This window comes from Ursus maritimus, unplaced genomic scaffold (assembly GCF_017311325.1).
Source record: "Ursus maritimus isolate PB19 unplaced genomic scaffold, ASM1731132v1 scaffold_21, whole genome shotgun sequence".
Taxonomy (NCBI): domain Eukaryota; kingdom Metazoa; phylum Chordata; class Mammalia; order Carnivora; family Ursidae; genus Ursus; species Ursus maritimus.
In genome coordinates this window covers 48,356,143-48,369,837 of record NW_024424564.1, presented here as the reverse complement: position 1 = coordinate 48,369,837, position 13,695 = coordinate 48,356,143, and the positions used below count along the sequence as shown (strand labels likewise).

The 13,695-nt window shown below is 40.7% G+C and overlaps 1 protein-coding gene across 1 annotated transcript in view; it reads right to left on the bottom strand.

Annotated features, from left to right (window-relative positions):
* Window positions 1-12,896, bottom strand: part of GRAP2 (GRB2 related adaptor protein 2) — a 59,772-nt gene extending 46,876 nt beyond the window's left edge. Inside the window, exon 1 of the mRNA XM_008705533.2 lies at window positions 12,650-12,896. The gene's annotated coding sequence lies outside the window, so the exon portion shown is untranslated. The remainder of the gene's footprint in view (window positions 1-12,649) is intronic.
* Window positions 12,897-13,695: the final 799 nt, after the last annotated feature.

The following is a 13,695-nucleotide window of genomic DNA, read 5'->3' as shown; positions in this document are numbered from 1 at the left end:
ATAAACTGCTTTTCACATATCGACTCGGTGCACTTTTGCAACTACTTGATAGAAGCTAAAACAGCCAGGACACCGTGATGGTTGTAATCTAGTTGGAATAAGCCTTACTGACTTTGGATACATCAACATATCCATTTAGCCTGATGCAAATCAGTTTACTTTTCTACTTAGAGACATGATGTGAAATGAAATTAATCCAGTTGCAGCAAAGTGAGTGAATTCAGTTGAATAAATCCCTTTCCGTGGAAAAGAACTTTGTTTTGCAGCTCATTTGAAACAAAAACCCCACATGGCAGCGTAATGCCTTCTCTGGAACCGAGCAAATGCATTTATCCCACTTTTATTTACAGCTAAATTCACATAGAGCTGTTTCCTATGATAGCGTACTCTATTGTCCTTAGGTGAGGTTCACAGTGAAAGCATTTGCTTTCTGTGACAACCAGAATGTGACAATGGCACTTAGCCTAAGGACTGTCTCTTCAACTAGACTATGAACTCAGCAAAGATCAACAACCCCTTCGAGAGAGAAAAGAGAGACTAATAGAAACCAACAAAACCATGTGTACTCTTGTAGATTCTCTCTTCTCTGCCCTCCACTGTCAAAAGGGCAGCCAGCACACAGTGTATGTTTAATAAATACATTTTGGTGGTGACTATCACAAGAGGGCAGGGCCTGGAGAAGGTCCAGAGAACACCAAAGGGATGAAGAGGTTGGGGCTGTGCTAATGCAATTGAGATTCTTTGCCCCAGAAAGGGGAAGGCTGGGTGTGGCCATTCTGGAGGTCGTTGGGGTTGTTCATCATCGCTGAATGTTAGAAAGCACATAGGCTCCCTGGTGGGATGAAAGAGAGTCAACTTACATCTTAGGAAGAGGATTTGGGGTCAGGAACGGGGAAGAAGGCTCAACTTAGCTGGATTATAAGGCATCGACACAATCTTTAAGAATCTTTCCCTGGAAATTTTACAGTTGAAAAGTAGATAATCTTTCTGAAATGATTTAGCTGTGGTACAGCAAGGAAATGACCCAAGAACCTCATAAGCTCTATTCCAGTTCTGACCCCATGATTTTTCACCAGCCAATGTCAGCACCTGGTTGGATTCTCGCCTACCTTTCTCCATAGCTGGAGGCATCTGACCCCTTCCTGCAAGTCAACCATACTGTAGACTTAGCACTAAGCCTTTTCTCAGTTGGGAGGGATTTAAGACGTTCACTGTGACTGAACGCTTGGCTAACATTACATCAGGTCACCCCCTGCTGCTGCCCTGGCTCAGAGGTGTCCCAGTTCCAGCGAACGGGATTTTGTCTTGCTCCTAAGTCCTTGTTTTACTGGATTTACCTGAAATCCACTGTGTACTCCCAGGCTAACACCTGAAATCCTTTCTTGTTTTCCAGGCCTAACATGATTTTGGGATCATATCTAGTATCTGTTCTAGGCCTGAAGCTTTGAGTGTCTCCAGCCCATCCCTCCCCGCCCAGTTCATATCTAGGGTCTAGTCTCTGAATCCCATCCCTGTTCCCTAGAGCTGACTGTCTGTGCACAGAGCACTGGTGACCGTCTGCCCTAGATGTCTCCTCTCACCTGTGGCTGGATCCCCCACTCCCTTCCTTGCATGTCCCTACCATCCCCTTCCTCCCATGTCCTTACCATCATCACTCAGGCCACTGCCAGCCTATCTGTTCTTTGGTCATATCATGACATGCCACGAGGCTCCACCGGCCTAATGTGTTCTATAATCAGGAACGGGGTAGAGGTGCACCTCTGAACCTTTCTCTACAAGCTATATACCTCAGTAACAGGGTTTCTCAACGTTTTTACTATTGACATTAGAGGCTGGTTAAGTCTTTGCTGCGGGGACCGTCCTATACATCGTAGGGTCCTTAGCAGCACCGTAGGCCTCCACCCACAAGATGCTAGTAAAACCCCCCACCCCAAATTGTGACAACTAAAAATGTCTCCAGGCTTTGCCAAATGTCCCTGGCAGGGAGGGGATGTCAAATCTCTCCCCGCTGAGGACCCCTGTTCTACAAGAACTCAGAAAGTCAAGAGTATGTTAAAGCCAGTTATATAGACTTCGAGAAATAGCTGGATGTATATAAAGTATTTAAATCTGGTAAAATTTTAACTAACAACTCTAAGCTCTTAACACCAAATGGAATTTTAGAATTGTATTATGACACAAGATGGATGCTGGGTAACGTGGGATGAAAACCTGGCACCTAAGGTCGGTTCTTCTCATATTTTAGTGTGCATAAGAATTACCAGGGGAGTCTTTTAAAAGTTTGGATTCTAATTCAGTAGGTTTGAGGCAGGGTCTGAGATCCTCATTTGTAATGGGTAGTAGCAGCTGGAGTGGTGGTTGAATAGTTGAGTAGGGAGGCCCTAGACCAAAATCACTGGGGAGGGGGAGGGGGGGGATCTTTGAGTCTTGAGGATTACAAGGTCATGAGAGCAACATTAAAATTTGCATCACAATGACAGATTAGGAAAATGTGGATGCTCCCTGAACCTTTCTATAAGAACAAAACTGCTCACGAGAATGGGTTTTGAAATGTGACATTTCTATTAGCTTGAAGTTATAAAAGTTATACAAGTTAGCTGTGAGTTTTTTGCTTTGGCCGGGAAAGAAAATCTATGAACTGCTAAGCTACTTTGGCAAGACTTTTAGGGGTTTCCAAAGATCTGACAGAAACCTAAACTTCAAGGTCTTTGTAGTCCTTATTTTACTAACGGAAGAGGCTAGGGCTGAGGATGCAGCTGGGGGAGGGGAAGGAGAGAGAAGAATCACGTTAAATGAGGCCTTGCAGTGAAACAGATATACCTGATAATGTTTACTCAAATTACAAATTGTTCATTGACATTGTATTGACATCACATGATGTTACTCTAACCCCAAATCAGATCACTCAGCTACAGGTTTAAAACAGTTGCAAAATTGAATGTTATTCACTACAGCATACAGTGGTAAGCATAATCGAATCTTCCAAAAGCTGCTGAGAGCCTGAAACAAAATTTCCTCCTCTCACATAATAGTGCCTCTGAGTAACTTTTATTGAGAGCTTTGCAGACATCTGACTCATTGTTGCATATCCTTGGGAAGGAAATGGCCATTTATACTTGTTCCTATTTTATAGCCAGAAAGATCGAGGCTCACTTGTTTGTATAAAGATGTAGATTTGTCCAGGGTTGCAGACAATTTATAGATAAGAAGGAGATAATAAAGTCCTGACCCCACAGAGACCTCTTCCGGGGGGTCCAGCATGAGACTAGCTATGCCCTCAGCCACAAATAAATAGTAACCTGCTGGGAGGGAGAACTAATTCACTAGCTTGGAAATTTTTTTTTTTTTAAAGATTTCATTTATTTATTTGACAGATAGAGAGAGAACAAGTGTGCAGAGTGGCAGGCAGAGGGAGAGGGAGAAGCAGGCTCTGCCTGAGCAGAGAGCCTGACGTGGGTCTCAATTCCAGACCCCTGGGATCATGACATGAGCCGAAGTCAGACACTTAACTAGCCTAGCCACCCAGGTGCCCTGCTTGGAAATATTTTGGTAAGTTGTTATCGATATGACTTAGTATGATAGGGATAAATTTCTCTACATTTAAACCTCTGTGCCTAGAGTTTTTTGTTTGTTTGTTTTTAAATCAATGATTAAGTACAGAATAAGGAAGATCTGGCTTAATAGTAACGCATGGGAACTCAAGGGTTTTAGCTGACCACAATTTCAGTATGAGTCAGCCTTGTGACATGAATGCCAAAAAGGCTAATGCAACCTTGGGCCATGTTAATAGAAATAAAAAGCATAGAGGAAGAGAGGCAACAACTCCATGGTATTCTGGAGAGCTCTGTCCCATTCTGGGCACCATGGTCCAGGCAGGACCTTAAACTGGAGTCCGTCAGAGGTGAGCACTTAAAATGATGACAGCATGCAAGATCCCATCTTAGGAAAGTGGTTAAAAGAACCAAGGATATTTATGCTTGAAGAAGAAGACTTAGAGGGGGACATAAATGGAAGTGAGAGAAAAGCAGGCAATCTGGGAAAAGAGCTTGAGGAGCAATTTCCAGCGGCAGAAGTTGATTTCCTCAAGGAAAAAAAAAGTCACAGAGCCTTCTCAAATCTTGGCATTTGGAAAATAAACAGATCATCAGCAAAGACGACCCTATTCCTCCTATGATTTCTGTGAAGGATGCAAATTTGTGGATGCAGTTATGTCTCTTTGTCAAGCCACCTCCCTCCCCTGCAGGGGCACCTCCTCCAGGAAGCCCTCCTTGCTCCACTTGCTCTGTTAATCTCCTTGGCATGAGCTGTGCACTGCAGTTTTCATCTGTCCTGTTTCCCTAATAGATTGTACATTCCTTAGGGGGAAAAGATCCATTTTGGTTTTGTTTTTATTACCCTAAGTGTTCTCAGTACATCTGGGTACCGTGAGTTAGGGATTGAGGGGATGTCTGCTGACGGTAGCCCAAAAATGAATTAAAGTAACAAAAATGGGTAATTTTTTATAGCATCTATATGACAGAGCATTATAGTGTGCTCTCTTGATGATAACAGCACCTAAATGACCCTTCATTTTATGAGATAATTTGAGCTGACAAAGTTGGCTGTGTACTAAATCTTGCTTTTCCCTACAACTTGCATTTTAAAATAAAAACTGTGTATCCGTGTTGGAAACAAGAACAGCAACAGCAACAACACAAAGTTTACTATGGCAGAGCTCCACCTGCCTTGTTCCAGGTCTTGGGAACCTCTCTCCAGCTAGGGGATTTTTTTTGACTTCACACTTTCTTCCTCTTTGTTTATTCGAATATTTACAGGGAACCAGTGTCCAGTCACAACATCGTACAGTATCTACTTGATAAAGTGAATTAGTAGTCTGTTTAACAATATTGGTCTAAGAGACAGAAATGCCACAAAATGAGTTTGGCTAAAAAAGAAAGCACCACGCTATGCATTTTATAAATGAGATATTGCATCCTTCTATTACATCAAAGATATAAAAGTGCTTGTAACAATGCATGTTTCTTCCCAAGTGTGCTGTGCAGCAGGTTAAAGAATGGTATTGTTCCACTCAAGGACAGAAGAGGGAATGGAGCCCACTGAGTCATCCACAAGGCTGAGGAAAGAGCACAGAACATAGGAGCTAAGTGCATGCTCTGTTGTTCTTATCAGCGGACAGTATTTCTTCCCACAGTCAACGACCTGACAAGGGACTGAGCAAATTATATGCTTCTCTAACAACTAAGAAGTTGTTATAGCTCCATTCGCCAGCCTCAAGTTCATCTGGAAAATTCACGAAACAAAAGAGCGGAGCAACCAGGGCCCCCAATTTTATATCTCTGGCTATTAATCACAAATGAAGATCTGTGGCAACCTGCCTGATTACGGAAGTAGCCAGCCTGTCCCTGCCAATAGTCTTTGGCTCAGACTAGTACAAAGGCCAAGAATAGGGTGGCTCCTGCAGTGCGGGGCAGACCTTTGGTTCTGGGGCTCTATCTGGCAGCTGACATACAGAGCATGAGAATTTTTCTGCCTGTTTTAGCTTCCCAGAGAGACTCAGAATTAAGCTGGGACTAGGTCCTGGATTTTGAGTACTTGACGGCATAAGCTATGGACACTTTTAATAAATCTGAAACAAATTCATCCTAATTATGCTGACCCAAAGATTCTCCAGATAGCTCCCAAAATGAAGGGTTTGGTCACATCGTTTTTTCTTTCAGGGTGTCTGTGCTCAGAGCTTGCAGACCCTCTTATGAGTCTCCCAATTTCCAAACACATTTCAGGGACATTAAAGGAAATAACTCTTAATAATGAAAAATCGGATAGAAGGTTTAGGTCCTTCAAGAGGAACAATCTTTATAGAAGGATAAGATTTATCAGCCCCAAATAAGTCCATCATCTTTATTTATTTCCATATTATTCATTTATTTCCACTCTGAACTACCCAAGATGGATAATAAATAATCGTGGTATGTCTGTCTAATGCGGAGCACAGACAGCAAAATCACGGTGAGGCCGTCAGCCCTGCAGGAAAATGAAGCAACCAGCCGAACCACACACAAGCAGCCCACAAAAGCACTATTACATTTATATCTTCTAACAGGATTTGGACCTCACAAAGGAACCCATCACGAACTGGACACCAGCTTTTATGACCTACAGGGAAGGGTAAAAGGTCCTGTCCTCTATCACAGAAAAGGTCATTTCTCTCTGTTCTCAGACCCCATGGGATTAAGTAATTTGCAACATAACCAAAAAGGCTTCCGAGTACCTACGGTCTCACTTCTCACTTGACCAAGAAGGAAACTGAGGCCCAGAGAGATTACAATGTCTTATTTAGAGTTGTGCAGGGAGCTTCCAGGACAGCCAAATTCAGATTTCCAGAAGCTCATCAAGGGTTCTTGTGTGTTCAGAGCTCAGTGCCCAGACTAGTGTAGCAGGAGGAGCCCTGAGTATCAACTTCACAGCCTTGGTCTTAAGTCTGGGCGGACGTTAACAAAATGACCTCGAGAAAGTCACGTAAATTCTCGAGCTTTGCTTTTCCCACACTGCAACACGAGAGGTAAAATATGTGGTGTGTCTACCTCAAAGATCAAATGAGATAATGTGTGAAAAGTCTTTTGAAAGCCTGTATAAGGTTCAGGGTGAAATAACTTCAGATAAAGGAAATTTTTCCTGTCAAGGATATACGGGTAGACTCCAGGGGATTCATGGACCACTGGAAATTTTGCATAAATGTGTGTGTGGATGAGTGCTAGCTAGCAACACTTCCCCCTCCCCCCGCCCCGGGAGGTTCTATAGCTTCTGTGAGCTTCCTAAATGGGTGGCTGACATTTTCCTCCAACCCCTACCACACGACTGCCAGTAAGAATCTATGCGCTATGGATATCAACATATTTATGATTGACTTAAAAGGCTGGTGTATTAAAATATGACTGTTTTTGTGTATTGAATGTATGGCTGAGATTTTCCTGCTGGCTTTACTGATTCAATAACCTGTGTTTTTAAAACATAAATTTATTTGGGGGAGGGGAGCTAATCTGACCTCCTGTCTTGCTCCATAAAAGACTAAAAATCTATGGCCTATAAAATATGAATAGAAATTTCAAGTTACAAAGCAACCAGGGTTTTTGTTTCCTACTTGTGTACTTCCCTAGTAATATTTCCTGGTTATCTGAAAGAGATTTCTTTGAAGTCATATTTAACAAGAGAACTATCTACTTATTATTTACTGAGTTCCTACTGAGTTCTCAGCACTTTGTTTCCAGTATTTTCCCATAAAGCACTAGACAAAAGACACAAATCATAAGCCATTTGTAGGCTGCCACATTATGCCTGTGGTTCTAGAAGGCTGAGCGGTGTGGAGAAAAACAAATGAAAAAGTATTATTCATGACCAATTGATCAATTAGGCTGCTTTTCATTAAAAAACATAAAAAGGCAGAACCAATTTAGCAATGACTGTGTTCGAAGTGCATAAAAACATTATTAATGTTGGATTTTTTTTCCTCATTTATTTTTAGTTCTGTTTAGAAAATTACACTTGAGAGCTTTCTGTAACAGCATTTGAGGGAGTGGATAAGACAGCACTGGAAACCTTTTGTAATGCTAACGAAGGGGTAGGGACGGATACTGGTTAGTAAGGCCTTTTCTGTACACAGTTACATGTTTCCGAAGCAGAGACTGACTTCTGGAATATCTGAGCGTATGAGATAACCAACCAGAGAAGTTACCTACTCAGCAGACTCATCCATCGTCCCATAAAGAAATCCAGTGGGGTCTTTTATCAATCTGACAACGGCTATACTCCTCCATTTTAGTGGTAAAATCTTAATACAGTATGGGAATGTGAAAAATGAGAGGAATTTTTTTTTTCCCTCTTGACTATATCAAAATATCACCTCCTGTCCCACGGCTCTGAGGACTCGTGATTCCCCTCTTGTTTTATTCCTTGCTGTTTGCTTCCTTCCTATTCCTTCATAGTTCTATATTTTTCAGTTCCTAGTGGTATCTTCTGTTTGAAGTTTCTCGTACAGAGCCTCAAGCTATATAAACGCAGTGAGTGCTCTCACCCATGCTTAACGTAGTGCTATCATTCCGATGAACAAAACCCAAAATCTATTTTGGTAGCAACGGTCACAGATTTTCCATAACTTAGAGTGACTTAAAACCTGGGTTGTGGTGGCCTGAGGTCCTGTTACTGCTTCCCATTCAGTTCCATTTGTGTCATTTCTCACTACAAGTGCGAGTCTTCGGAGAGAACGTTCTGGAGTCAGACTGCCTGGGTTCAAATCTGGGCTCTACCACATACTAGAAGTGACCTTGTGTTGGTTTCTTAACCTCTCTGCACCTGTGCTTCCTCATTTGCAAAAGAAGGATAACATAGCGCTTACTTCATTGGGCCCTTATGAAAAGCAAATGAGTTCACATGTATAAAGGAATAGACCAGTGCTGGGCAAATACTACAGATACAGACACCATTTTAGGGACTTTACATGTATAAATTACAGTTGCTCCTTGAATACGGTGCGGGTCAGGGCACCACCCTCTGCCCCCAACTCCCGTTCAGTCAAAAACCTGTGTATGACTTTTGACTCCCCCCAAACTTAACTACTAGTAAACACCTGTTGACCAGAAGCCTTACCAATAACATGAACACTCAATTAACACCCATTTTGCATGTTCTATGTGTTATATACTGTCTTCTTACAATGAAGTGAGCTAGAGAAAAGAAAATGTTATTAAGAAAATCATAAGGAAAGGGGCACCTGGGTGGCTCAGTCGGTTAAGCGTCTGCCTTCAGCTCAGGTCATGATCCCAGGGTCCTGAGATTGAGCTGAGCAGGGAGCCTGCTTCTCCCTCTGCCCCTCCCTCACATTCTCTTTCTCTCTCTCTTTCAAATAAATAAATAAAATCTTTAAAAAGAGAGAGAGAAAATCATAAGGAAAATATATTTATAATACTGCACTGTATTTATAGAAAAAAATCCGAGTGTAAGTGGATTCACACAGTCAAACCCACGTTGTTCAAGGGTCAACTCTATTGAGTTTCAAAAACAATATAAGATAGATACCATTATTACCCTCGTTTTGTAGCTTGAGAAACTAAGGCACAGAAAGACTAACTTGTCCCATCTGGCCCAGTTACTAGCTGGAGGACTGGCCTCAAACCCACAGCAAGCACTCAATAAATGTTACTTATTATTGTTGTTGGAGTTATTTCCTGAATTTATACACTCAATAATATCTGCTATTGCTGCTAAAAATGATGAATTTGTATGTCTAATCCTTCTTCAAAGTGTATAAAAAATGTATATGATCCCTAATGGAACAGTCGATTTTGGCAAGGATTATCACCTAAAGCCATTAGGTGACATTTGTTGGGAAATAAGGTACTACCACAGTGCCAAAGTGTCACCCGCTCGGAGAACTTGTTAATTGCAAAAGCGGAAAAAGTACCTTCACAATGAGAGCTCCCTGGAGTGAGAACACGACTTCGAGCCATGATCAAACCCAGAGTCACAAATAGAGGGACAACCTGGCATTTTGCGCCTCCTGATGAGATGCAATATGGAGCACCTTATAAAGAACGTTCACTCGAAATCTAATCAATGCTTAGGCCAAACTTGGGAGTTTACGGGAAATACAGGGGGTAGGGGAGCAAATTAAATGACACCATGAGGCAACAACAAATCCAGAACATGGGACATCCTACAAGATAACTGGCCTAACCCTTAAAAAAAAAATCCAATTATCGAATAAAAAGACATAAAGCCCAAATGTAAAAATGTGCTTTGCTTTATAAAATTAGATCCTACTTTTTTTTTTTAAAGGTCTAGATTCTGACTTTGGGGGGGCGGTCAGGTGGTGAAGGTTAAATATGGTCTAAACATTAGATCATATTAAGGAATTACTGTCTGTCTTCTTAGGTATAATGATGGTGGTGTGGTTCTATAGGAGAATGCCCTTATTCTTAGATGTGTATCCAATTATTTAGGAGTGAAGTGTCACTTTGTCTGTAACTTTCAAGTAGTTCAGAAAGAAATACACAAAGAGAACAAATATGGCAGAAAGATAGCGGTCGGTGAGCCTAACAGGTGAGTATAGGGGTATTCATTGCACTAATATTTCAACTTTTTTTTGTTTGGACATTTTCTTCACAAAATGTCTTACATCTTCTTTGGAGAGCATATGAGACTTTTATCTTCAAGTACTTAGTAATTGTTTCGTTTAATTCTCTAAAATGTTTGTCCGCGAATGCACATTTAAAAAGAAATTTTTAAAAATCACTTACTGAATTTTTAGTGGCTCAACCTTATTGAAACCTAATAGTAACGTTGAAGAGTGCTCAGTGCCTAATACAGGGCCCAATACATAATGAATGCCCAATAAATGTTTATAAATGCTTATTTGTTAAATTTATTTTGTTCCTGAGAATTTAAAGGTTGCAGGAAAGAAAAAAAGAAAGAAAGAAAGAAAGAAAGAAAGAAAGAAAGAAAGAAAGAAAGAAAAGAAAAGAAAAGAAAGAGGAGAGAGAGAAAGAAAAAGAAAGAAGGAAAAGAGAAGAGAAGAAAAGAAAAGAAAAGAAAAGAAAAAAGAAAAGAAAAAAGAAGAAAGAGGAAAGAAAGAGATAGATGAGGCTGCAGTCTGCCTTTGCAGATCAAGATATGCTTTAGCAAATACTTGGGATGGACAAAATGGGGGCCAATCAACTGCATCATTTGATTCAAATAACTTAGGTCACAAAGATTCTTGACCACATTTTGAATTGCTTTAGGAGAGCCTGAAAATGAAGAATCTGGCCCTTGGACTAATCCAGCAGCAACTGTAACTTCTTTAAGAATTCCTGATGGAATCACACTTAATGACACATTTTTGGACAATGGTGGGTTTTTCCTTGGTCCAGGGAAAGAGGCAAGTTCTGCTCAAGTTTGAGCATGAGTGCCAAAAGGCACCAACACCAGCAGGTGTTATTCTCTGAGAATCAATAAACTTGGGGGAATGGGGATCATTTTCAACTCTTCCAGAAGGCGATGGTTCTAAAAGAGGTGGCTTCAGGCAGTAAGTGAATTATATTTTGTATAAAAGTGGAAAGAAAATGATCAAGATCCAAAGAAATAATTAATAATGACACAATTTTGCATTTTCATAGTGTCTTTTTCCCAAGGCACTTCATATCTGTGTGAGCTCATTTATTCTCATAGTATCCCTGTGAAGTAGACATAGAACAACTGAAATAAAAGAATAAAAGGAATTTTCATCAGGACGTAAGATGTGGAAGATATTCAAAGGGATATCATATTAGCAATAGAGATATTACTCAAATCGATATTCAGCAAATCGATAGCATCCCTTTCCTCTGCTTCAATAAGTCATTAAAAAAAATAAAACCTATTACAATTTAAGGAAAATAAGCTTGCAGTTTACTCTATGGGAGACATTCCAAGTCCACTCTAAAAAGGTAGTTTTATTCAATGATGCAGGCCTTCTCTCTTTACAGAAAAACAAAGTTCTCGAAAAGAGTACAAATCATAATTTTTAAAACTTGAAATTTAAATGCGCTTAGATGGTTCTATATTTACATAGATGTAATAGTGGATCTTTCTATAAAGAGGTTTGCCTTAAAATTATATTATGAATGCGAGGTTTTATAAACAATACTGGGTTGTTCAAGCAGAGTTTACTTATAGTAAATGTTCTTTCTGAAACCAAAAATAAGGAAGAGAAAAAGGGGGACCCGACTAAGGAACTTATCTGTCTATGGTAAATGCAGCAGTATAGAACAAAAGATGCTTCAGCTTGAGGATTCCCACCCTCAGATGACATAACATGAGCCCATGCAATCTTTCCCATTGGATTTTTAGATCCTAAACATTTCCCTCTTAATTTATCTGGGGATGAGTATTTTCAGTAATGTGCAGATTAAGTTACGTATACCTTATTAACAAGGCCTTATTCCAGGTGCATAAACATGGTATTTTTAAGTTGTGAAGTCCTGAGTGGGTATACTCAACCCTCATATTCAGGAATAATTGGGGCAAAGAGCATAAAGGAGCTGTCTTCAGGCTCAATGCCTGAACTGGACACCATCTTAGGGACATGACGCTAATTATTAATAAAGAGACAAAGATAGACAATACTCTCTCAAAATCTATTTCAACAAAAAGTTCTCTTTTTGTAAAGAAATCCAAAGTGGTGTTCTTTGTAAAGGTACCCTAAATACTAAGAGAAGTAGAAATGTAAGTAAGAGAGCAATCCTGGCCCCACAGTGCCAATGTTTCATTCATTGTTTCCCAGACCTTCACACCACTCTCAACTGGGTTTCAATGCTGACTATGGAGAGGCGGGATTTCATCTCTGTAATGGGTCTAAAGTGTCTCCGTGGGATGGCTCAGGAGCCAATTAGCAGAGAATTTTGTGTGCTTGGCTGGATAAGGAACAAGTTCCTTTGCTGGACATTGAATCTCATCCCCACAAGCATTGTTACGGCAAAAGATTTATAGACCTTCACAGATGGACCAAAATATGAAAAGCAATATTTAGAGAACCATGGGATTAATTTTAATTACATTTGACTCATAGAGAACATTCTGCAAATTATAAAACTGTTCAAGATCTCTAGAGCATATGGCCCGATGTTGTATAATGACATACCTTTTTGAAGAGAAGAGGTTGAGTCTATGTCTTGGCTTTGACACCGAGTTAATAGTATCTTCTCTTCCAAGAAGGAAGACAAAGTCAAACGTCAAAATGACTGCATTTCAGAGGACAGATCCACCTTGTGCTGTCTTCCAAGGACCACACTAAAACAGGGTACAAGTTCACAGATTCATTAATAGTGCCTCCTCCTGCCTTACTTCTTACTCCCTCCTCCAAACTACCCCCAGTCAGCCCTGCAGTCTGTAGGCAAACCACACAGGAACTAGCAGAAACCGGGCTTCAGAGAGTTGGGCGTGAGCCTTAGATTGTGTGGTTTTGTTTTCTTGCTGCCGGAGTTGAACTAAAATGCAGGAGGTTCTCTGAAACACTTTTGCTTCTTTATGCTTGGTTTCAATTTTAACAATTTCCCCCCTGAATGATTCTGTTCACATAAGAAAATTTCTAATCCTCGAGATGATCCATCAACAATCTGCTGCTGCTCTGAAGGAAAACTCTCATTTTCTCTTATTACATCCAAGAACCCAGAGAAAAATTAGGACTTCTTCGGGGAACGTATTTAACACCACCCTGGGATCACCCACAAAGCCAAAATCCCAGAGACAATGCTTTCTTAGTACACTCAGTATTACTCTTAGTCCGTAACATCACCCTTAACAAAAAACAAAAGAAGAAAAGCTCTGAGCCAGGATGACTTCTAACCCCAGTTTTGCCAGCCAGGGAAGAGGGGGGACTGGTTCCTTAGATCTTGGGGATTTCCCTTTCTCCTGAGTTGCTTGGGCGAAAGGATTTCTGGGATTTAAAGATTTTTCACTGAGCTAAGATTTTGGTCACTGCCAACTTCCTCAGTTCTTACCTTCAAATTTGTGAAAACCCTCCTTCCCCTTTAGTTCCCATACCAAGTGCAACTTGTGAAGGCCTCTTCCTCTCTTTGCTTTTACTAGAAATGGATTGCCAACGATGCATCTTTTGCACAAAATAAGAGACGTTGCTACCTGCTAATGGTGCCAGTCAGAGTCTGGGCCCAAGAGGGAAATGCTGGC